The following is a 21,261-nucleotide window of genomic DNA, read 5'->3' as shown; positions in this document are numbered from 1 at the left end:
TATCTCAAGACATCACGATCTCACTTTGTATTCTAGACTTCCAAGGAGATTAGTAAAGGTATGCCATACATCTACTGTATTATCCAATTTAGAAAATTACTAAGAAGCCAGGCAGTGCAATTGATGATAAAAGCAATTGGCTTCATTTAGTGAAGTACATATATTGAATATTTAACATTTGTTTGAAATAGATTCTTTAAAGTATCCTACTTTGATTGTGAAGCCTCTTTGAGAATAATTGCATAGTTTAAATCTTCTAGCAGAATATACTGTATCTACAGTAACTCATGAGCAAAATCAAGCTTTTTGTTTAAGCTTCAGTAGTTGCCATATGTTTTATAAGTAAGCAGATAGTATCTGAAATCTATGTCTGTTTATTAAGAGTTATATCAATTCAGTGAAGGTGAGGATTGTGTATTACTGCTACTTGAGCTACCACTTGTTTCTTCTTGCATCTGATGAACTTGTAGGCCATAGTAAATAAACTAGTTTTTAAAGTGTTTTTTGAGGTGGCCAATAAACTTTTTTTTCCAATTTAAATTGATTTCTTTTGTTTTTTTAAAACAATAACCAATAATCTGGAAATATTTTTTCCAGATAAACCACTTCCCACTGCTTTCAGCACATCCAAATAATTAAAAGATGCCAATAAATTGGAAGAATGCCAGATTGCCTACATCAGCTCATACAGTATCAACGATTTCTCAAACACATTTCATTGACATTAAAGTACTTGGAAAAGCAGTACTCTAAATAAGCTTTCTGTTTAATGAAGATATTGTGTATTTTCTTTCCAACCTTGTGGAAAATAACTATCTTCAACAAGCTTGAAGATAACTCTTGAAATTCATTCATCCAGCCTATGATGTGAAGTTGGTCCCTTTCCCTTTGCCATGGTCATATCCTTGCAAGGGTGTCTCCATCATTATAGGTCAATGATGGCTAACCTTTCTGCTGTCGTGTGCCAAAAGCGGGGGGGTGGGAATGCGGGGGTGGTGGTGTCGCGCATGTACGTGCCCACACCCATAATTCAATGCGCCCTGCCCTCCACTCATGACCCCCACGCATGACCCACCGCCGTGGTGGCTCAGGCTGTAAGATAGCCTGTTATTAAAACACAGCAGCCTGCAATTACTGCAGGCTCGAATCCCACCAGGCCCAAGGTTGACTCAGCCTTCCATCCTTTATAAGGTAGGTAAAATGAGGACCCAGATTGTTGGGGGGGCAATAAGTTGACTTTGTAAATATACAAATAGAATGAGACTATTGCCTTACACACTGTAAGCCACCCTGAGTCTTCGGAGAAGGGCGGGATATAAATGTAAATAAATAAAAAAAAAACCGCGCGACCCCCGCATTTGGCACGTGATGGCATGGTGCCATTTTTTGTCCTCCCCAGGCTCCTGAGGCCTTCTGGGGTGGTGGTGGTTTGAGGAAGGCCGTTTTCAACCTCCTAGAAAGCCTCTGGAGCCTGGGAAGAGCGAAAAACGGGCCTTCTGGTCCCACTGGAAGTCAGCAAATGGGCCATTTCCAGCCTCTGGAGGGCCTTGGGGTGGGTGGGGTGGGGAAGGCCTAGAAAGCTTCTGGAGCCTGGGGAGAGTGAAAAACGGGCCTTCTCCATCCCTCCGGAGGCCCTACAGAGGCCAGAAATAGCTTGTTTCCTGATTCCAAAAAAATCAGCTGGCCGGTATCGGAACTGAGCTAGAGCAATGCTCATGTGCCCACCAATATGGCTCTGTGTGCCACCTGTGGCACACTTGCCATAGGTTCGCCATCACTGTTATAGGTAATTTGAAATTTGGTTCAAGATTACTCCCTTGAGAGTAATATTTTCGCAGCTATGCTAGCCAAAGACCTCCCATGTCAACATTTTTGGTCACGTGGAGGAGGGAGTCTGAGGCTGACAATCTGCTGTGTGATAATTGGTCCATTGCCAGATTGCACCCGCTCATCCTGGCATTCCCATTGGCCAGTTTTCTTGTTGCTGCAGCTGAAATCAGAGGTGTCACTGGCACGATCTGTATTTACTGTTTTTTTGTGATTAAGTCATGGGTGTATTGACTTTGCAGAAACTCAGCTGCAGGTCTACTAGATGGTTGATATTCCTTTTGGCCCACAAATTGAAAGCCTTGGCAGAACGCAGGGATTTCTACTCTCAAAAGAATATTCCACAAACATTTTTTATCCATTGCTTCTCCCAAAGACACATCCAGCTCCTACTGCAGCCATTTGTTTGAGCCCTAATTCATTGGCAGCAATGTTCTTCATTTATTTGTTTTTCTCTGGCAACAGAGTTGCCCAATTTGATATTGGCCTGACTGGGGAAAGGCTCTCTGTACTTTCTTTGTTGAATCAGTTGCTGCACTAAAAGAAAACTATTTTACTTTCTGGGGTGGCTTTGCTGCTGATATGTGGTAGAATATTTATTCTAACTTTATTTATTGGTATTTAAAATATGTTTGTACAATCTGTTTGAATTATAGTTGAAAGAATAGCGTTCCATCCACTCACTGTCCAAACTGTGGGTTTCCCTGTGAATTTGCTTGCCAAACCTTTGCCACCAACAAAGGTTTGGAAATGATGATATGGGTGTTGCCCTAACTGGCCAATTTTCTCTTGTTTCTTCTTCTAGTATCCTTTCCAGCCACTTTTAGGGGTGGGGGACAGAATGATCACTCAATAGGGATGGTATTTTATTGAAAAAATTGTTGCCTCTAGGACAAAACAAACCACATGCATTCTAAGCAGGGGCATCTGCCGTGTGTGTGTGTGTGTGTGTGTAAAACAAATCAAGTTGGCAACTATCAAAGCCCCCCCCTTTAATATGCATTCCAGCCACTTTTAGGGATGGGGGACAGAATGATCACTCAATAGGGATGGTATTTTATTGAAAAAATTGTTTTCCCTCAGAAACGCTGTATTCCAAGCAGCATAGCAATAGAAGAAGAAAAGGCTAAAGCCAGGGATATTCTCATTATTTTGGATACTCTCAGTAGTGATTTCTTCTCCTATCTTGTCTTTCCAACAGAAGCACTTGGGAGATTCAGTTTTCTGCAGCTTAAAGAAGGTAGAATGAATACTTTTTTCTTTTGCTGGCTTCAACAAAGCGAAAGGAAACCTCTTGCTTCTGTTAGAATCAGTGCCCATTCCATAGCACTCCTGTACTATGCTTCTATTGCAGTGTTTCCTGGCTGAGAAATTCTGGGAGTTGAAGTCCATCCATTTTAAAGCTGCTGAGGCTGAGAAACACTGTTCTATTCATTAGACCAGATTTGGCAATCTGTAACATTCCAAAAGTTCTTATACTGGAAGTCAGACAATTTCTTGCCATTGGGTTTGCTTTGTAGGGATATTGCAAGTTGTAGTTCTGCAACATCTGGAATGCTACCACCTTCCTTCCCCTTTATTAGATCTCATAAATATGTTGAAAAGGAAGGAATGCATGCCATAGTGTTTTGCCAATTCACACCAGATAGGTGAGCATACTAATAAACGGGGGATTGAGGGAGCGTCTCGTAGCTCCCATGTAACACCTCTCCTGCGCAGGCTGCATTGGTTGCCGGTGGTCTTCCAGGTGCGATTCAAGGTTTTGGTCATCACCTTTAAAGCGCTCCATGGCATGGGACCGGGATATTTACGGGACTGCCTGCTGCCGCCAATAACCTCCCATCGACCGGTGCGCTCTCACAGGGAGGGCCTCCTTAGGGTGCCGTCAGCCAATCAATGTCGGCTGGCGGCCCCCAGGGGAAGAGTGTTCTCTGTGGGGGCTCCGGCCCTGTGGAATGAACTACCTGTGGGGCTACGTCTTCTCCCTGATCTTCGGACCTTTAAGCGCGAGCTCAAAACTTTCTTCTTTCACCAAGCAGGGCTGGCCTAATGATAAATTTTAATCGAGGGTTTATTAGTGGGGTTTTTAAGGGGTTTAATCTATTTTGTAACTTTTACTTAGTAATTTTAAATATTCAGCTTATTGAATCAGATTTTTAATGAATATTGTATTTTAAAAAATTTTTATATCTATGTTTTATCTATGCTGTACACCGCCCTGAGTGCTCAGAGAAGGGCGGTATAAAAATACGATAGATAAATAAATAAATAAATAAAACAAATGAATTATTAATAAATTGATAAACCGCTATTGTGCAGGCTGCATTAGTTACAGGTTTGCTTCCAGATCTAATTCAAGGTGTTGATTGTTATCTTTAAAGCCCTACATTGCATGGGTCCAGGGTATTGAGGAGCTGTCTTTCCCCAATGGGACTAGCCCATCTCATTCGTGCCAGCAGAAGGGGCCTGCTATATATCCCGTATGCTATGGGTGTCAAACTCACGACGTTATGTTATCATCATGTGATTATCATGACTTTTCCCCCCTTCACTAAACCAGGGCTGGGCATGACCAGCATGTGACGCATCAGGCCCATGGGCCACAAATTTGACAGATTGAGCACATTGTGGCTCCATCTCTATCACTCTACCACCAGAAGTGAAAACTGCTCCCACTCTTTTGGCCTTCCAGAAGAGGAATAAAATCTGGCTTTGCCAGTTGGCCTGCGACCCTGAGGGGGGCACTCATTGCTGGAGTTGGCTAATGGGGTAAGATGAACTTATCCCCATCCCATCTATCTCGTTTAATTATGGTTTCAGAATAATTTTAAAATCTTACTATTGTCATTTTAATGTTTTAATTATTTTTCTACTTGTTTTATAATTTGTAAACTACTCAGAGCCACCTTATAAGGGAGTTGGGTTGCATAAAAATTAAACAAACAAACAAACAAACTACAAACAAACAAATAGGTTCTCAGGATGAAGACTACCTTGAATGAAACTGTATTCCTATGTGAGAAAAAAAACCAATTCTATTTCTCTGATCCTGGCAAATATATAGATACATTCATGTAATTTTCTTTGGAACTAATACAAAAGTGGTTTGTCATTTTCTTCTTTTGGAACATTATTCAACTTCCCAGTCCACATCCTATTCCTGCTGGTCTTCCATTCAAGTGCCAATCCTATTTAGCTTTGCATATTAGCTGGTTGTGACCTCATAATAGGAAACACACATAAAACACACACACACACACACACACACTTATCTGGTCTCTAGTAACACTAAATATGTATCAGTTCCAAGTGAAACAGCTAATATGGATCGTTCTTCATGCAGGTATTTACCAATGAGGACCACTAATGATAGTTCCCTTGAAGCAAAGGGAGGGAGCTTATATTGTTTATATTGTTCATGATCTCTCCAAAATGATAAAACATCAATTATTTTTAAATTAAACTACCTGACTTTATTGATTTCTTATATCAGATACAGTTTGCAATGTTACCACATGCAGTACTGTTGGAGAAATAGTCCTTTTGACTCTTTTAGATTCTACATTTCCTAGAGAATTAACTCTAAGAGTTAATTAAGAGTTGTTAACCTAATCTTGCGTAGTTTCTTCTCCGGTAATATTGAACTGCAACTAGGGCATACAAAACTTTTGCCAGACCAATTCTTGAATACAGCTCATCTGTCTGGAACCCGCACTGCATATCAGACATTAATACAATCGAACGAGTCCAGAGAAATTTCACAAGAAGTGTCCTCCACTCCTCTGCTCGGAACAGAATACCTTATGCCACCAGACTCGAAATTTTGGGCTTAGACGATTTAGAACTTTGCCCTCTTCGGTCTAATCTAAGCATACTACATAAAATCATCTGGTACAATGTCCTACCAGACAATGAATATTTCAGCTTCAACCAAAACAATACAAGAGCACACAATAGATTCAAATCCATGGTAAACTGATCCAAACTAGACTGCAGAAAAATACGACTTCAGTAACACAGTTGTCAACGCCTGGAATGCACTACCTAACTCTGGTTTCTTTTCCAAATCCCCAAAACTTTAACCTTACACTGTCTACTGTAGACCTCACCCCATTCCTAAGAGGTCTGTAGGGGGTGTGCATAAGCAGGGTGTCAACTGTCCCTGTACTAATGTTTTGTTTTATTCATATCTTTACATCTATTTATAATTATGTTTACACTTGTATCTGTCATAAAATACATGCCTGACAAAATAAATGAATAAATAAAAATAAATAAATAGAATATCAGTAACCCAGAACATGTCAGTTTAATTCTGACATCATCTATCACCAGAGACCATTATATCACTTCCCATTGTGACAATGTTTTATGCTGCCTATGATCACAGCAAGTTGCCAGACAGCTTGAAAAGATATATATATATGCATATATATGTATGTATACCAAAACAAAACAAAACAAAAAGTAAAATCACATGGCAGAAAACAGTAATGATTGGAGAAGTCATTAGTAACTATAACTTTCATGAGCAAGTTTTTTATTTAAGCACTTACTCATAACCGTGATTGTTCACTTTGTCAGAGACAGAAACAAATGGCAAACATCTGTAGTTCAGACATAGGATAAGGGTGAACGTTTGTTCTCCAAGCTTGTGGATTGATTTCTGAATGTTTTGTTCATCTTGTGATGGGGAGGTCACATCAGGTGAGGTTCTATTAAAAACTAGAATCCACAAACACCAGCTGACAGTCAATTTCCACGATCCCAAATCTTTAATCAATACCCATATTGATATCGAACAGCACCAATTCGATTGGAGCAGTACAAAAATCATTGGCAATCATTACAAAGGTGAGATAAATTGCATTTATCACTATTGGGCGGAATTCCTGTAATTAAGATGAATATCTCACCAAAGATGCCTTTTCTATTTCAGACATTACCAATACTTGCAACTGATAATCCATTTAAACAATGGCAGAAGGATATTTCTAAGTTCATATGGCAAGGGAAAAAACCAAAAATTAGATATAAGCTACTGCAAGATGCTAAGGGGAGAGGGGGTTTGGGTCTATCAGATGTGAAATTGTATCTTGATGCATGCTGTTTGACCTGGACAAAAGAATGGGTGAGCCTCCAGAATAAGGGGTTATTTGAACTAGAGGGCCATGAATTAAGATTTCAATGACACGGCTACTTACGGTATGATAAAAGTAAAGTTAATGTTGAGTTTAATAACCATTTTGTTAGACATTCCATATTAAGAGTTTGGAAAAAATATAAAACAAGGGCCTTTACGAAGCTGCTTCTTTGGGTGTCATCACAGTAAGCCTTTTTAAGAAAAGAAATGGTGGCAAAGCCAGACTGGTTGACGTATGGCAAAATGTTATCTTTCAACCCTGGTGACACAATATTAAAGCCGAGGGAAAAACTTGAATTAGAAAGTTATGTTTTCATAAGCTCAATAAGCCATGAACCATGACTTACAAATGACAGTGATGTGATGTAACACAAGTAATGCCAGTGGTCACAGATCTATCTATAATTCAATGATTAAAGGCTCTAAAATGCTACCAAATATAGTAATTTGAAATAATAATGATGTCAGTACTACTATCTTAAACACTATCTACTACTGTCAGAAGATTACATAACTTTTCATTATATTAAATGTTGTACAGGCTAGGATGAACTCTCTGATGAACTTCAGAGTTAAAGCATTATCCTTCCATAAATCAGTTTTGTAAAGTGTAAGTGCTGTCCAAAGATGCAAATATTATTATTTGAAGAAAAGAAATTCTTATCTCCAATTAAGAGCTGTAGTTTTGATTAGATTAAAACATGATTGATTTGAATGTGGGTGAAACAGACATTATTCATATGAAATAGGCATATATTTGGATTCAATGTCAAGTTGTCTGTTTGCATCACTTGTTGCCTTTTACGTATGATGTATTTCTGGAGCAGAAATGTTTTTGCATCTTGAAGTTCAAACTTCACTGTTATTTGTCTTTCAGTCTCATCTGTCTGTCTTTCTGTCAGAGGCATACTTTGACTATTTTTATCTATGACAGCCATTTTGTAAATATATCTTTTCCATGGATGTCATTTGATATTGAACTCTGGACATTGTCTTAAGGTTCCAAAAGTGCTGTCCAACTCCTAACTCTAATCCAAACCCTCCACAATAGAGTGATAATATATTGGATAATATATTTTACTGAAGATCAGTAATATTCCACTTTCAATCTGTAAACATACACCTGGTTAACATATCTTACTTTAACAATGCATATGAATAAAAAAGCAAATTTATCCTCTTACTAACAATTCTAATTGATCCCCAATTTCTGTTCAAGCCTTGAATCAATTCATTACAAACCAATCTAGATGCATAAATAACCAAAATATTTATTTTCCCAACAGTTGAATGTAGGATGTAAAAGAGTTTTGACATCAAACTTATCTGTGTTGTTTCCCTAAATTATCTGCTTTCTTTTATGAAGATCTGCTTTTCTTTCTAGGTGTATTTATGTATTTGGGATAATTTTCATATTGGGTTTCTTTTGATGATTCTCTCCAGCACAAACTAATCTTCAGGTAAAAGCTGTGTTGAGTTCATGTGATTTAATCTCACGAAAATAGAGATTTTAATTGCTATGCAAAAGCTTTTAAAAACTTTTTTCTTTCTATCCATTTCTGCTGTGCTTGATTGGTTTTATAAGCCTCTGAGGAAGCTCATAAGCACTTACTCTATCCTGCTCTGTCTTTCTCTCACTGCTAGTTTTATGATGATGAAGAGACCATAAATGTATTGATTCTTTCCTCCCAACCTCTGCACAATCTTTTTTATAGTCCAAAGGGAGTCTTCATCTCATTAGAAATAGGTGGCTTAACTTTCATCCTTTCAGCCTGATCCAATTGCAGCAGGAGCTGGAAGAACTATTAAGGAGACTATCTTTATGCATTAGCTCAGTAGTTCTCAACCTTTATAGTGCTGTGACCCCTTTAATACAATTCCCCACGATGTGGCGGCCCCAACCGTAATTTTTTTTTTAGGCAGTGATCTCAGCACGCCTCAGCTGCCGCAGAAGGGGGAAAAAAGTGGCAAACTATTTTTTTGAATTTATCGCGCCTGAAGCCGTATTGGCTAGCGATCTGAACTGCTTGCGATTACCTTGAGGACGGAGGCATTAAAGCGGAGACTCCTCCTCTATTAAGTTTATCGCGCCTGAAGCCAGATTAGGCTAGCAATTGGGAGTGATTGCAGCTAGCTTGAGAGGGAGACATCAGAGCAAAGATTTCTCTCTTTTTTAATTCATTGTGCCTGAAGCCGAATTTGCGATTCTTCGACTCGCAAGTATACTTCCCATATTTCCGATGGTCTTAGGCAACCCCTGGCAAATTGTCATTTGACCCCCAACAGGGTCGCAACCCACAGGTTGAGAACCGCTGCATTAGCTTGAAAGACTGAAGACTTCTGTAGTTAGTGATGCTCAATATAAGAAAATAACTTAACCAAGAAACTCCTCATGCTAATATTAACTTTATTGTATTGATGATTCTAATATGGATGTATGTGCTTCAGATTCAGATACACACATGGGTGTATTTTCGTACACACAGGAACCCATGTAGCATAGTTGACAACTCCTCACACCATCTCCATCTTTTCCTGAGATCATCATTTCCTCAGCAAAAGATGATTGCAGGCATATTGACAAGAGTAACCGCTGCCCCCACCTCTCTGCTCCAAAGTATCTTTTCCCCCTGAATGTGAAGCACTGCAAAATCCTGTGTTCTAATATAGGTATCTGAGTTTTTTGTTTATTCAAGAAGATTGTTTTTTCCCCCATGCATTTAGAATATTCTTTTCAGGTTCATGTAGAAGTCTAAAGAGAGTTGAACTGCTTTAATAACTAGCAGAAGGGTCCATGCTTGTGCTTGCAGAACGTCTAAAATGCTTCTTGTAATCATTTTTGAAACCTACCGAGTCTTAATAGTCATTTAGAGAAAAACATATAAACCATTAAACAATATTGCTAAGAATAGCGTCTGATTGTGTGCATCTTAAAGAACAAAATATGGAAGTGTATATCTTAAAATTACCTGTGCATAGCCCGCCTGGACACTGGAGGACAATTAGAAGCAGTTCCTGGCTCCAGCTTTAGTAGTCTGAAACTGTAGCATCTGGAATTGCCTTAATTACTGATCTAGTTCACTGAAAGGAGAAGACAAAATCACATCAATATGATTTTTAAAAGCCCTTCTTCAGTGAAGTGTTTATTTCTAATCTAAATATTTTGTGCGCAATCTCTAAAGAATCTTTTTAATTTAGGTTCAACAACAAAGCCTCAACAGTGGCTTGAGTCCTAAGCAGCAGGAAGTTCTTCATGAACAGCTGCCATCTAAGTATTCATATAGTGAACAAGACTCTGACTTCGCTCCCCCCACTGTCCCTTTTAGTGCCTTGATTTATGATTCTAAAATTGAAATGACCGGGGTGGTGGTGGTGGTGCACAACAGGTTAACAGATAGAACAACTGTACCCATTTGGGCAAAGCTATTCTTTCAAAATGTTGAGATTTGGGAACTAAGATGTTCTAAAAATCACAGTGATGACAGAGAAAAAGTATCATTATTTCCTCTGTCGTCATAGCTAGGAGGGGGAAAACAGCTAGGGCTGAAGGAATTAAAAGTAAATAAAACAAAATGAAATAGTTTTGAAGCAGACTAAAGCAAGAAAGCAACAAATGAATTTTGGTATCTGAAGCATTTTAGCCTCCTGGTTATTCCATTACTTATTTATCATGGGGACAGTGTATTTGGATAAAGAGCTCTGTCAGTAATCAATTTGTACATTTTAAAGAGAAGTTATCTTACACACAAAGACTTTTCTCTAAAAAAAGGAAATGATCAAAGTCTTATTCATTGTGTTCATACAAGGTGCTTAACCTGGTCAGTTAACCTAACAGGCATTTATAGATCTTGCTAAATTTGGTTATTTTAATCCAGGATTAGGTGTGTGTGTGTGTGTGTGGTGTGTGTGTGTGTGTTTGTTGTTTATTGTTTGCATCCAAATCAACTGAGCTATTATTCAATTGATTATGCACTCAAAAGACAGATGTTCTGTGACATTCAACAAATGCCCAATAACCACCTTCCTTTGGATTTTTATTTCACTTAAAATTGGATAGAGTTAATAATAATTATTATTATTTCCTGTCTTGTTTTCTAAGAGATACTGATCTTTGTTAGCAGCGTTGCGTATCTTCTCCTGCTGTTAATTCCATTACATGATAAAAGGATCCTTTTGATTTAGGAACATATTGAATTGCTGTGGTGAGAAAAAACTTCTTTCCTAAGGAAAAGCAATTAATTCAGTTCAAACAATTATCACCTTTTACTACAGGTGTCTAAAATGCATTCCAATGTCTACCTATCCATGATCAACAAAAAACTACTGTATAGTGCTATTCAAATTTTTGTTGTTATGAATAATTTTTTTTAAAAAAAAAATCACGCTGGGGCAAGAATAGGATCAGAAGTAACAATTTTGAGAGCTGGAAGGCACATCCTCCCTATTTGGGGCTCTTCAGAATTTGGGCAGCTGAAGTCGAATACATGACAGTGAAAATAAGAGGACAGACAATCTGAGGAAGCCCGAGGACTGAGCAACTGGAATACACTCCCACAGCAGCTGGAGGTGACCACGCCGCCTGGGAAGGAGGCGAGACAATTGGAGGGCACCGTGTTCAAGTAGACCCTTTTAGAGGAAGAGAACATTAGGACAGGAACGGTAGGCACGCTTGTGCTCTTATGCACGCCCCTTACAGACCTCTTAGGAATGGGGTGAGGTCAACAGTAGATAGTCTTTGTTAAAGCTTTGGGGATTTTGGGAAGAGACCATAGAGTCAGGTAGTGCATTCCAGGCATCAACAACTCTGTTACTGAAGTCATATTTTCTACAATCAAGATTGGAGCGGTTCACATTAAGCTTAAATCTATTGTGTGCTCGTGTATTGTTGCAATTGAAGCTGAAGTAGTCTTCAACAGGAAGGACATTGTAACAGATGATTCTATGAGTTAAACTCAGGTCATGTCGAAGGCGGCGGAGATCTAAATTTTCTAAACCCAGGATTTCAAATCTGGTGGCATAAGGTATTTTGTTTTGATCAGAGGAGTGGAGAACTCTTCTTGTAAAATATTTCTGGACATGCTCAATTGTATTAATGTCCAAAATGTGGTGTGGGTTCCAGACAGGCAAGCTGTATTCAAGAATTGGTCTAGCAAATGTCTTATATGCTCTGGTTAGTAGTGTAATCTTTCTGGAGAAGAAGCTACGCAAGATTAAGTTTACAACTCTTAAAGCCTTTTTTGCGATGTAGTTGCAGTGGGCTTTGGCACTTAGATAATTTGATATAAAAACTCCAAGGTCTTTGACGGGGTGAGGGTCATCCACAAGATAATGTCCATCAAGCTTGTATTTAGTGTTCTGATTCTTTTTTCCAATGTGTAAGACAGAGCATTTGCTGGTTGAGATTTGGAGTTGCCAAATTTTTGACCAATCCGACACAAAGTCAAGGTCTTTTTGAAGGGTAGCCGCATTGTTGGTAGTGTTAAATAGTTTAACATCATCAGTGAAGAGAACACAATTACTTATAATATGGTCACAGAGGTTGTTAATGTATAATATGAAGAGTGTTGGTCCTAGAACGCTGCCTTGGGGAACACTGCTATTGACAGGAGCAGGATTTGATAGGGCACTGCCTATTTTGATGTTGTCTGTTTGACAGGAACGCTGTTATTCAATTATGGAGGGGTCCGGAGATGCCGTAGGATTTTAGTTTTAGGAGAAGTTTGTCATGTACCAGAGAGTCCAAAGCTTTACAGAAGTCTATGTAAATTGCATCTATTGCTTTGCCGTGATCAAGATTTGTAGTCCATATGTTTTTGCAGTGAAGAAGTTGTAAATTACAGGATAATTTTTTTCTGAAACCAGATTGTTTATTAGAGAGTAGGTTGTTTGTTTCTAGGTGGAGGGTGATGGATTGGTTGATGATTGATTTCATTACTTTGCAGGTGACGCAGCATAAAGAAATTGGTCTGTAATTTTCAACTAGAAATTTTCTTCAAAAAGAGTTTTTATGTATTTAATTTATAGGCCTTTCCAAATGGCGGGGTCAGCTTATAACTCTAAAAATGAATATATTATAACATATCTATCGAAATAAAAGATGCAGATAACAGAAAAAACAAAACAGAGAATCAGTTTGGTCTAATGGACAAAGGACAATAGAATAAATACAATTACTAATCTGGGAAAAAAAGGTCCCAGTTCTATAAAAGTCTGAGCTGCACCAAAGAACAAAATACCTTAAGAGAAAATGTACACAATACTTTGCTTGAAAATACTCTGCCTTGCAAATGGCACAAGGAAAAATGATGTACAATTGTGAAACCATGCATCCACGAACAGAGAGAGTGGTTGAGGTACTAGCTATGCAGCTGGAAATTTTCTGAAGGTAATTGGTTTATCTTTCATTTGGCCATAAATCCAATTTGCCTCTTTGACTTCCTGTATTGATACAAATGGAGTAAATCAGTATATGGCTTAGGCAGTCATGTCTAGGCAAGCATTTTTCATTCCTATTTTATCAATTAAATGAGTGGCACCTGAAAATAAAATCTTCCCAATCTATAAATAAGAAATAACTTAAATATTTTTAAGTAGAACAAGCCAATGTTTGAATCCTTTTAAGGCTTTGATAAAATAGACTTTCTTTTTTCTTTTCCTCATTTGGCAGGGATATAGCCTATGGCAGATTTTTTTTAAAAAAAAATCTCATAATGTTTGTTAAAAATTTTGTCACTTTTTATAATTTAGTATTTGAATTTATGTAGCCACCCTTCTTATAAATGACTGGATGGCTCACAAACAATTAAAATAAATTTAAAAAATCTCATAATGTTTGTTAAAAATTTTGTCACTTTTTATAATTTAGTATTTGAATTTATGTAGCCACCCTTCTTATAAATGACTGGATGGCTCACAAACAATTAAAACAAATTTTAAAACAAGAAAAACAATACGAGAATATTAAAATCTTCCCAATCTATAAATAAGAAATAACTTAAATATTTTTAAGTAGAACAAGCCAATGTTTGAATCCTTTTAAGGCTTTGATAAAATAGACTTTCTTTTTTCTTTTCCTCATTTGGCAGGGATATAGCCTATGGCAGATTTTTTTTAAAAAAAATCTCATAATGTTTGTTAAAAATTTTGTCACTTTTTATAATTTAGTATTTGAATTTATGTAGCCACCCTTCTTATAAATGACTGGATGGCTCACAAACAATTAAAATAAATTTAAAAAAAAACAAAAAAGAATACTGTACAGCAATTTAAAAACAAGAAAAACAATACACGAGAATATTAAAATCTTCATAAAGTACATAAAAACCACAGCCAAGTTATTCCCATTCAGCAAAACAATCACTACAGGTACTTCAGCAGTTCCACTATAGTGCCATGTTCCCAGGCCCATTGGCCAAACCATCTTTTCACAACCTTGTGAAAAGCCACCAGAGTCTGTGTCAATCTAATCTCTGGTGAGTTGATGTTCCACAGGGTTGTTGCCATGGCAGAAAAGGCTCTTCCTGGCTTCTACCAGATGACCGTCCATAGCTGACAGGATCTGATAGGTTGGGTAGATGTAATGTAATGTCACTTGATTGAGGCCTTTCTACAGCTGCTATGAGTTGAAGCTCCTTTATTTCTCAATTAATTTTTAGTGCAACAAGGATGGAAGGCTGAGTCAACCTTGGGCCTGGTGGGACTTGAACCTGCAATCTTGCAAGCAGTTGCTGTTAATAATAGGCTGTATTAGCCTGTTCCTGGCTTCCACCAGATGACCGTCCATAGCTGACAGGATCTGATAGGTTGGGTAGATGTAATGTAATGTCACTTGATTGAGGCCTTTCTACAGCTGCTGTGAGTTGAAGCTCCTTTATTTCTCAATTAATTTTTAGTGCAACAAGGATGGAACACAGGTATTCTTTTGTGGAAATGGGCAGCTTTATAATTTTGATAAACAATCAAACAAACAAACAAATGGTGAGGCTGAGTAAGTCCAGGTTCAGGTAGGCCATCTGTTTGCTACTCCCCGCCCCCAGAATTGTTGCAAGTGTTGGATGGAAATAATGTAACACCAATTAGAATTGATCTCATGCTGTGTATGAATTTTGATTTTGGAAATTTAAAATTTTGTCACTTTTATAATTTAGTATTTGAATTTATGTAGCCACCCTTCTTATAAATGACTGGATGGCTCACAAACAATTAAAACAAATTTTTAAAAATCTCATAATGTTTGTTAAAAATTTTGTCACTTTTTATAATTTAGTATTTGAATTTATGTAGCCACCCTTCTTATAAATGACTGGATGGCTCACAAACAATTAAAATAAATTTAAAAAATCTCATAATGTTTGTTAAAAATTTTGTCACTTTTATAATTTAGTATTTGAATTATGTAGCCACCCTTCTTATAAATGACTGGATGGCTCACAAACAATTAAAATAAATTTTAAAAAACAAAACAGAGAATCAGTTTGGTCTAATGGACAAAGGACAATAGAATAAATACAATTACTAATCTGGGAAAAAAAGGTCCCAGTTCTATAAAAGTCTGAGCTGCACCAAAGAACAAAATACCTTAAGAGAAAATGTACACAATACTTTGCTTGAAAATACTCTGCCTTGCAAATGGCACAAGGAAAAATGATGTACAATTGTGAAACCATGCATCCACGAACAGAGAGAGTGGTTGAGGTACTAGCTATGCAGCTGGAAATTTTCTGAAGGTAATTGGTTTATCTTTCATTTGGCCATAAATCCAATTTGCCTCTTTGACTTCCTGTATTGATACAAATGGAGTAAATCAGTATATGGCTTAGGCAGTCATGTCTAGGCAAGCATTTTTCATTTCTATTTTATCAATTAAATGAGTGGCAATTGCATTACCGCCGACTCCGCTCCGAGTGCCCATAAATATTCTTAATGCTTCTGTCTAGCAAAACTCAGAGTGACACAGACAGCTGTACTCATGACTCCTTCCTTTTCATTCTTTGACATATGGGTCAGACTGTTACAATTTGTGTTTGCTGCTTGGAATGGAGAAATATCAAAAGGGCATCTCTTTGTCTTCATTCCCTTGCTTGCATGGGAACATATTGTCTGACTTTAGATGTCAACAGATTTAGCTGGAAGCACCATTTTATATTAGCAAAGAAAACATTCTGAAGCAGATGACGTCTGATGCTCAGGATGTATTTTTCAAGCTCTCATCTGATTGGAGAGTAGAATAATAAGAACCTGAGATACAAAGTGACCTCATTTCTTTTAATAAGTATTTTAAATACACACAAACAGAAAATGATAAATTAGAAATGATATAATGATTCCCTCTCAGAGATTCATAAAATCTAAAGCTGCTTTTAGCTTTTGAGGCTCCTAGCCATTGAATAATCAATAAATGATGGCACCTGAAAATAAAATCTTCCCAATCTATAAATAAGAAATAACTTAAATATTTTTAAGTAGAACAAGCCAATGTTTGAATCCTTTTAAGGCTTTGATAAAATAGACTTTCTTTTTTCTTTTCCTCATTTGGCAGGGATATAGCCTATGGCAGATTTTTTTTAAAAAAAATCTCATAATGTTTGTTAAAAATTTTGTCACTTTTTATAATTTTGATAAACAATCAAACAAACAAACAAATGGTGAGGCTGAGTAAGTCCAGGTTCAGGTAGGCCATCTGTTTGCTACTCCCCGCCCCCAGAATTGTTGCAAGTGTTGGATGGAAATAATGTAACACCAATTAGAATTGATCTCATGCTGTGTATGAATTTTGATTTTGGAAATTTAAAATTTTTGTGGACTGCAGGCATTCTTTTAAAAACAAGAGATGAATAATCATTTTGCTCTCAGAAAGCCACACTGCTGTATTATTTAATTGTTTATTTATTATTGTAATTAAATAGTGCATACCCTGGACTCTATATGAAGCTAAATTCCTGCTATACTAATATAGTAGTTAAAAGTGAATTACATCAGCCTACTGTTATAAAAGTTGTGATGGTAACTATGTTCATTTGAGAGTCATTTCCACTGATAACAGAGGATCTAACTCTGACTTAGGCTTTATAACTTAGATCTTTCGTTTTATTATTTAGGTTTATGTCTCATATTTATTTTGTGTAACTCCAAGTAATGTACCTAATGCTTTTACCTCCCATTTTTGGCCTAAAAACACTGTGGTTTGGACAGAAACAGAGTGACTGGCTGAAAGATATCCAGCTGACTTCCATATCTAAGGGAGAACTCACAGTCTCTAGTCCAGGAACACTTACCCTGTTCACCAAACTGGTTGTTAAATGCAATAGAAACTATTGAAGGTAAACAATTAAGAGCAATAATGTTTGTATGTATAAAAATTTTGTATGTATAAAAAGAAAGAGAGAGAGAAAGAAAGAAAGAAAGAAAGAAAGAAAGAAAGAAAGAAAGAAAGAAAGAGAATATCTTTTAGATGACATAGCCTAGTGTATATCATGAAGTATATTGCTGCTGGTATTTACTAATGTACCTTTACATTCTATTAAATGTTGTTGTTGTTAGTTGCGAAGTCATGTCTGATCCATCGCGACCCCATGGACAACGTTCCTCGAGGCCTTCCTATCCTCTACCATCTTCTGGAGTCCATTTAAGCTCACGCCTACTGCTTCAGTGACTCCATCCAGCCACCTCATTCTCTGTTGTCCCTTTCTTCTTCTGCCCTCCATCGTTCCCAGCATTAGCCTCTTCTCTAAGGAGTCCTTTCTTCTCATTAAGTGGCCAAAGTATTTCAGTTTCATCTTCAGGATCTGGCCTTCTAAAGAGCAGTCTATTTAATATTTAAGCTCAAATATTTCTCAACATTTTATAAAAGTCACAAACACTAAGTATTTACCATTTCTGAGTTGGGGTTACAATTACTCAGACATATTTTTCATTGTTTTTTTTTGCTATGTTGTCAAAAAATAAAGCACTTGTGTTGATGAATCAAGCTGCTTAGATACTGATTACGTGAACTACTGCTGTGACTGAAAGCATAAAGACACATGTCACATTTTCTGCTCTCACAGTGTACAAAAAAAGCTGGCAAAGTAAACAATTCTTGAGTGTTTCAATTTTTTGGAATCCTCACTCGGAAGACAGTGGCACTAACAGTGTTCCTCAGGGATTGTTCTCATCCCATTATTGTATCTTGATTATGTAGTGAAAGAATGGCAATTGTAATAATCAGGCACACAATGGTCTTCCCAGTAGTAATAGTATTTTTGTCAGATATATTTCATAAGAATTGCATTACTGTTTAGATCTGTAAAATATTTCTATAGGTTCAGGTATCTCCAGTGATTGCAATGTGTCTTACTGATTCCATCAGCTCTTTTATAACTTCTTTGGTTTTGTTATTACTGAAAGAAAAGGTCCAAAGAAGCCAAAAAACCTTATCAAAGACTTTACAGAAATACATATGCCATCTATCATGTTTTCTGGAAAAGCCTTTTATAAATGGGAAAAATCATGGTAGAACTAAGAACTGAGATACAATAAGATTTTTTAAAAAAATATGTCTTATTATTATTCTCTTCCTTACTAGTATCTATCTCTTCCCACTTATTATAAGCATGTTGTTTGTATCTTTCAATTTTGTTTTTATTTGTTTCTTAGTACAATTTGATCACTGGTGGGTTGCTACCAGTTCTCCCCGGTACGGGTGAACCGGTAGCAGTGGTGGCGGAAGGTTCCGCCCACCCACCATCAAAAATGCTCTGTGCATGTGCAGAAGCACCACGTGCTCGCAAAGTGAGCGCGCCCGCCCATGTGCTCCCAATAGTGAACCAGTAGTGAAGAAAATTGAAACCCACTACTGGATTTGATAGCTTATTAGTAACTTTGACTATCACTAAGTGTATCTTTTTATTCTTCATGAATGTATTTTATTCTCCTTATGTACATTGAGAACATATACACCTAAGAAAAATTCCTTGTGTGTCCAATCAACTTGGCCAATAAAGAATTCTATTCTACTTATTATTGGCCTTGTATACCGTGGCTTTCCTTGATGACCTCCAGAAGCCCTCCACATGATTTTTTTATCCCTTCCCTGTCTTTTCGTTATTTCCATAAACATATCTAACTCACAACAGATGAGCAAAGCCACTTCCTCCCTGTTCTCTTAACTTCTTGACCAACTTAGTGCTTTCTTATATTAAGAAATATAAGAATGGTGTTGTGTTGATTAGCCAATTGAAGTAGGAGATGTCTGCCATTTTCAAGTCCATGGTGCTTTTGAAACTAGCCACTGTTTTGGAGTACAAATGTATCAAGGAGAAACTGACCTACTTGGAGCTCTAATACTCTGTTTGTCTCTAGATTTCCAAAACAATCATCAATTATTTTAGTTTGTCTCTGCTATACTAGAGAAACAGGGCATTTTAACATGTCTGCAACCCAGGGGTGAAATCCAGCAGGTTCTAACAGGTTCTGGAGAACCGGTAGCGGAAATTTTGAGTAGTTTGGAGAACTGGCAAATACCACCTCTGGCCCCAGAATGGGGTGGGAATGGGGATTTTGCAATATCCTTCCCCTGCCATGCCCACCAAGCCACGCCGGTAGGGAAAAATTTTGAATTTCACTCCTGCTGCATCCTTAGCTAGCCATCGAAAATAATACGTGCTTTGGCCACTTCCCAATGGTGATTTAAAGCAATGAAGTGATTTGGAACATACCAATCCTTTTGGCTCAGATATCTTGGGAGTAGTTTTTCAAATAGCTAGGGCCTACACTATGTAGGGCTTTTATAGGTCACCATCAGAACCTTGAAGTACATTCACAAGCATATGGCGCAGCTCACAAAGTAGTAAGATTGTCATGTGATCACATTGCTGCCGGTGCTGCTGTATTCTGGATCAGTTGAAGCTTATGAGTGGTCTTCAAAGGCAGCTTCACATACAGCACACTCCATTAGTCAAGATGTAAGGTGACTAGGGCATGAGTGAATGTCTTGTCTAGGAAAGAACATAACTAGTGGGCCAAAGGAAACTGTGCAATGATCACAGCTACCATAGGCCATTAAAGAAAAGCTGTGTGCCCAGGAAGACCCCCAGATTATGCATCACTCTTTAATGGGCAATCAACTCATTTAAGGTTAAATATGGAATATCCACAAATATAGGTGATCCTAACAACATAGCATTCAAATTTGGTAGGACTGAGTTGAAGATTCTTTCTCCTCATCCAGGTCCACACATTCTCAAGGTACTGGGGTAGAAACTTGACACTCACTTAGGTACCAAATCCAAACCAATGGCTGACCTTATTCAATGGCTTCATGCACATATTGAATAGGAAGGGACAGAAAATCAAACTTTGTGGCACTATGGTGGAAGATGATTATTTGTAATAATTTTTTTTGTCCAGAGGTAATTTTTAAAATGTGCTTCTTTTGCTAATTGCTATTACAAATGCAGAACACCAGAGTATATCTTTTCACCTTGCCTACAGCAAATAAAGCTGATTATTCATGCTTTGGGAAGTGGGATGATCTTATAACTATTATATTTAAGCTAATGCTGTACAATAAGACTGAACATGTATTTCACTGTATTTCAGATATCAATACATTAGAGAGGGTCCAGAGATATTTTACTAGAAGAGTACTCAAATCTTCTGCTCGAAATAAAATTCCCTATACCACCAGGCTTGAAATTTTAGGTCTGGATAGCCTCGAACGACACCATCTATATTCCGACTTATGCTTAGTTCATAAGATTATTTACCAAAATATCCTACCTGTAAATGAATACTTTAATTTCAACCATAATAACACAAGGGCTATCAATAGATTCAAACTCAATGTAATTTGCTCTAATCTTGATTGTAGGAAATATGACTTCTGCAATAGAGTAGTAAATGTCTGGAACACTCTACCTGATCCTGTTGTTAGTTTCGCTAATCCCCATACCTTTTACCTTAAACTGTCTACTATGGACCTTTCATGTTTCTTAAGAGGTCCTTAAGGGGGCATGCATAAGCGCACCAGCGTGCCTACCATCCCTGTCCTACTGTCCCCATTTATATGTAATCATTCTATGTGTTTATGGCTATGTTTTGCCTATTTATATCCTTTTATTTGTGCCAATTTTTTTTCATGTGTCCATGTCCATGTCTATACTATTACTTGTTTCCTTGTACTAGTTGACAAATAAATAAATAAATAATAAATAAAATAAATTGTAAATAGGCACCATATACTTTCCAGACTTTTTGGCAAGGTTGGAAAATAAATGGATTGTGCAAGTTTTAAAAAAACAAAAACAAAACAA

The sequence above is a fragment of the Ahaetulla prasina genome, chromosome 5, assembly GCF_028640845.1.
Source record: "Ahaetulla prasina isolate Xishuangbanna chromosome 5, ASM2864084v1, whole genome shotgun sequence".
NCBI lineage: Eukaryota > Metazoa > Chordata > Lepidosauria > Squamata > Colubridae > Ahaetulla > Ahaetulla prasina.
Note: the sequence above shows the minus strand (reverse complement) of the source record.